We start from the raw sequence: 6,027 nt of genomic DNA on the forward strand, positions 1-6,027 counted from the left end.
TATATATCCACATATTATATATATATATACGCATTTTATATAAGTATATATTTGTGTTTGTGTCTCTATTTGTACCCCCACTATCGCTTGACAACCGATGTTGGTGTGTTTATGTCCTCGTAACCAGCATGGCCGCAGTCAAATGACTGAAAGAATTAAAAGAACATATTTGCCTATATCTGTAGAAAAGAAAGATCAGTTTATTAGTAGACCAAGTAAAAAGAATATATTCAAAGTAATTTCTCTGATTTATATTAAAATATGTGTGAATACGGGTTCATATAATGTGTGTGTATACCCTCATGCACACACACATGCACACACACACACACATATACATACACTCACACACATGCATATACATACATACATACATACATATAGACAGACAGACGAATGTTTTATGTAAAATGATATATTTAAACAAATATTACGCTAAGAAAAACGCCGACGAATATATTTACCAGAGTGGGCTGAAAAGGTCATAGACTATGAAGGAGTGATGCTAGAGTTGTAAAATCTTACATGCATTAATTTCAACGCTTCTTAACAACTGCACTGTGAGTAGCGCAAGGCATTCGTTTTTATAAGGAAAAGGTTGTCAGTGTTGTCAGGACGTAGGAGTGGCTGTGTGATAAGTAGCTTGCTTACGGACCAAATGGTTCCGGGTTCAGTCCCACTGCGTGGCACCTTGGGCAAGTGTCTTCTACTATAGCCTCGGGCCGACCAAAGCCTTGTGAGTGGATTTGGTAGATGGAAACTGAAAGAGAAGCCCGTCGTATATATGTATATATGTGTGTATGTTTGTGTGTCTGTTTGTCCCTCCCCCCACATCACTTGACAACCGATGCTGATGTGTTTACGTCCCCGTAACTTAGCGGTTCGGCAAGAGATACCGATAGAATAAGTACTAGGCTTACAAAGAATGAGTCCTGGGGTCGATTTGCTCGACTAAAGGCGGTGCTCCAGCATGGCCGCAATCAAATGACTGAAACAAGTAAAAGAATAAAAAGAGAGAGTGTTTTCCAAGTTTTGCCTGTTTTTGATTTCGTCAAGCTACAAGTTCTAAAGTCTTGGATACGGGTTGTATTCTTGGGTCCATCTTGCAGATGGAGTATAAATTAATGCTATGTAGGTATGGTTTATTGTTGTTGAAGTAATGAAACATTGAATTGATAAGTATAAATCATTGAAGCTGAAGAATCTGAGTGTATAAAAAAAGCAGAAGATGACCAAATATGAATTATTCTTAACCGGGGAGCTGGAATAACGGATAAAAATGAGAAGGGGTGAAGAAAATTGTCACTTATTCAAATTTTACATGAAGTTTAAGTTGATTAATACTTATCAAGAACTCACATATTTAAATTATACTACAAACTAGGAAAGTTCTCTTATTTTATAACTCCAATTCGGATTAAGACAAACACTTAAGAACCGTCCGATATCGGCATGGAATAAAATGATACCGTTGAACTCAGTGATATCGTTGTACTCTATAAATTATCAGCTTTACTTACTAAATTTTCCTTTATTTCAGGTGGTTTTTATAAAGATGACAGCCAACTCGTTCTCAGAAATTTCAACCATCGACAAACTAACAGTTTTACAACAAAATTTTAAAAACTCCTAGATTTCATGAAGGTGCAATACACAAATCACATCACACCAGTTTATGAAAAGGAAGGCAGAAATAAAAATAAGAACTGCATTTCAATTCACAAGTTTTCAGAACAGTAGCTACTCTGTTCTTCCAAATCTTCCAAAAGCACTTTCTTAGTGACCATAAATACAACAATATTAAAATATCATTCTCCACAACTAATAACGTTGAATAGACTTTAATTAATTATACCCATAAAATAGCATTTAAATATCACAGCCTAAATCATACACAAAATTCAGTCAGCTGGAATCGTAATCATTGCTCATGCATGTCTTTAAAAAACTGGCTTGGTTTATACTGCAGTAACAAGCAACCGATACACTTACTTCAGCGGCGTACAAAGGTTTAACAGCTACAGGTTTCGTTACTTGAAGTGGAAAATAACAAGTAACCATTGAAGTCTACACATTTTCCCAGCCAAAGCTAACCAAGAACAAACCTTGTCAATTATGTCCCTTTGAATCCGTTGTAAATATTTCTTTGAAACAAATCTATTTTATCACAACTCCGTGTCTGTTTCGTCTTATGAATAGATAATCTCCAAAACTCTTAATCTTTTTAAGCTATCGTCTTTCCAAACTGATAAATATTCCTATATCTCTCGGAACACATATAAAGGTAATATTTTATTAACTCTATATTTTACCACACTACTGATAAACCTCCATCTCCGACATTGAAATATTATTCCTTTTTACCGTGTATGTTACCACATATATCATCGTCCTCTTTTTATAAATACATAGAGATGATCCCGTCATATCTTATCTTACTTTGTATTCACTTTACCTCTACTAACATTTAGTTGACCGTTATTTCACGTATGATTTTGTGAGGTAATAAATAATATGCACACGAACACGGGAACACTTCTATGTATGTATGTGTGTGTATGTATATTCCGAAGTCGAGAAGTATACGGAAGACGATCTTTAGATTTTTCTTTATATATTTCTTTACTTCTGTTAGTATGAAATAAACAATTAATTTTAAAATAGTGAGTTTAATGCCTGTTTGTTTTTGTACTGTACTTGTCTTTCTTTAACTTGACGCCATGTTATTTGTTAACATGAAGAGAAAGAGGAATTCGTATGATATCACTTTCAAGCCGGAAGTTGTTGAATACACGAAGTCGCATTCGAATTGAGCTGCAGAAAAAGATTTTGGGGTTTCAGAAAAATTGGTCAGGGACTGGCGTTCGAAAGAGGAGAAAATGAAATCTGTTGACATCAAATCATTAAAGAAAATTAGGATAGGAATGAGTCCCAATGAGGAGATGGAGACTATTTCGAGAGACTGGGTGGCTGAACTACTCACAAATGGACTTGTCATGAGAAACATCATTAGATTGCAGGCTCTTCAAGTGTCTAAAAAACATGGTATATCCGACTTTAAAGCATCCCCTTGCTGGTGTACGAGGTTTATGAAACGCTACAATCTCACGCTGAGACAGAGGACTCATATTGCACAGAAATTACCTACCGTCGCAGAGAGCAAAGTTGATTCCTTCCGTCGGTATGTAATAGACCTACGAAATAGCCACGAATTTGCCTTGGAAGCAGTCGATAATATGGACGAGACACCCCTTTTTTAAAATATGATTGGAACTCGGACAGTCGACGTTAAAAGGAAAAACACAATTTCGGTAAAATCTACGAGGGGCGATAAGGCCCACTTCACCGCAATTTTGGCTTGTATGGCTGATGGTACAAAACTTACCCTGGCTGTTGTTTTCAAAAGAAAGACTTTCCCGAAAGAGGGGTTTCCGAAGGGCATAGTGGTGTATGTTCAGGAGAAAGGGTGGGTGAATGAAACCGTATTGACGAACGATGTGTGGTTCAAGCGCCCAGGGGCTATGCTTAATTCAAAGTCGCTTCTGTATGGGATATGTTCAGGGCTCATCTGATCGACAGCATAAAAAATAGATTAAAGGAGCATCGTGCCTACCAAACTGTGATTTCAGGTGAATGTACATTTGTGCTTCAGCCACTCAATGTGTCGGTGAACAAACCTTTTAAGGTGTACATGCGTGGAATGAATGGATGGTGAATGGTGACAAGGAAAGGACAAAGGCTGAGAACTTTAAATGCCCTGACCTTAAGACTATTTTTCAGTGGGTGATAGATTCATGGGCTGAAATACCGAGTGAAATTGTGAAGAAATCATTTTTGAAGCTTGGGATCTCAAATCCCATGGATGGTACGGAAGACGACGAGCTATATAATGACTTCGTCTATGCAAGAAATGTTAGCCCCAGTGCTTCATCAGTTAATGAAGATCAGACAAGTGAAGACGAGAATTAGGGTATATACGATGAGACAATCACAACCAAAGAGTTTTACTTGTTATTTGGTGAAAGTGATGATCAGTATAACTCGATTCTACCTTCATTTATTCTTCCGATTTTTGTCACAATGTTTCATACACTTCCTTACAATTTAAGGCAGTTTATTATATTTTCTTCCCAATCATAGCACATATGACTGCATGGTTTTGTGCGTCAGTTGCTTCAAAAGTGTCCTAATAATGAAAGGCATAAATCAAAAAAGTAAAGGGAAAGTATTGAGGCAATTAAGTCTCAATACGATAAACACGCCAACTAGTGTTATCAAGGATAAAATTTTACATTATAAACAACGGTTTCTAAAATGCATGAATACCAGTTGTTGTAAGTCATCTTCAGCTTACTGAAAGCTCGGTTACTGAACAACAATTATATCGGCGCGATTCCTAATCGAACTTTGCTCTCCAACATCAAAAAAGTCGCTCCGAGTTATAGTCGGTTCAGTGATAAAATTCCCTTGGAAGTCGGGGGTGTGACTTATAGGCGAGGGCGCTTTATAGTCGAGTATATACAGTAATTGTATACATATGTATTGACATAGACCGTAATCGCCCGAAAGCACCGGTCGAGAATTCGCTATACTGATCGGTCAGTTTCGGCTAATTCCGTAGCCGCATCAGTAGGGACCGCTCGACTCGGCTCCTTTAAGAATCTTTATCAATACATGTATTCACCATAAAAATCTATGGATGATTTAGCGAATCGCTAATGTTTACATAATAATTTAATATAGACAGCCCTACTGATGAGGCTCAAGAATTAGCTGAAACTGACCGATCAGTATAGGGAATTCTCGACCGGTGCTTTCGGGCGATTACGTTCCCTATCAGTACATAATGTATACAATTATGTGCTTTAATTATAGCAGTAGAGTTTTTTAGTTCCTAATTCTAGCAATGAAGGTGTCCTAACACCCTAGTCATGTTCGGTGACAATTATAGTTTTCATTTTTGGTAAAACATTGCACAGAGCTGTCTATATTAAATTATTGTATACACATTAGCGATTCGCTAAATCAGATTTCTACCTCCCAGAAGTGAAGTATTAAATTTATCTTCGGACTAGAGTCTGATGAGTCGTCTGCGAAGCTACAACTTTCGTGGATGCGAAACCATTGATCATTCTATGACCAGATTTTAACTTTATTACTTTAATACTTTACTGCTCTATTCGTTAGAGTGTGCTTCTCTTTCAGATATGCATGATACATTGACAATATATACAAATACAATAATACAGGTGACTAGACACAATATAAAACTAAAAAGGAAGAATTCGATTGTCACTAATAGTGACTGAGGGTGCATTGTAGCATCTACATTGCTAGAAATAAGAGTCAATGACCCTTATAGCCACAAACATAGCACCAGTCTATGTACTAACAGGGGACGGGGCGGCTAACTCTCCTGTCAGTACATAGACTTGTGCTATTTTGTGGTTATAAGTGTCTTTGACTCTTATTTCTAGCAATGTAGATGCTACAATGCACCCTCAGTCATACTACCGATCAAATGGCCTTGCTTAAATTCCTCACTCTTCTCAGTCATTTATGTTTTTATTCCCTTTTTCTTTTTACATTTATATTCTACATTTATATTCTCCACTCTTACTGTGCTCTCTACACATTCTGGTCGATTCTTCCATGTGTTAGCATGTACCTCCTGGCGACAATGTAAACTTTCATTCAGTCAAGATACTCTTGGCCTGACGAGTAACCTGCTGTATACACCTCGCTTGGATATTTACCACTTCCGAGGTTCCGCTCGCTATGAAACATATGTAGCCCAGATCTTATCTTCTCCATTCCTTGAATCTTGTATCCTTATTCGCACGCTCAGCAACCCTGGTCGCTTACCGTGAAATATAAAAAGAACTTCTTATTAGTTCATCGTACTTCGATACGAAAAAAATCCACAATCTTCCATCTCAATAAACCACTAAAGCTGTTTTTTATATTTACTACAGATTGTTTGAAGCTAACCTTCTTCACACACTTCGATCCTTGGATCTTATATAT

Source organism: Octopus bimaculoides, chromosome 7 (genome assembly GCF_001194135.2).
Source record: "Octopus bimaculoides isolate UCB-OBI-ISO-001 chromosome 7, ASM119413v2, whole genome shotgun sequence".
NCBI lineage: Eukaryota > Metazoa > Mollusca > Cephalopoda > Octopoda > Octopodidae > Octopus > Octopus bimaculoides.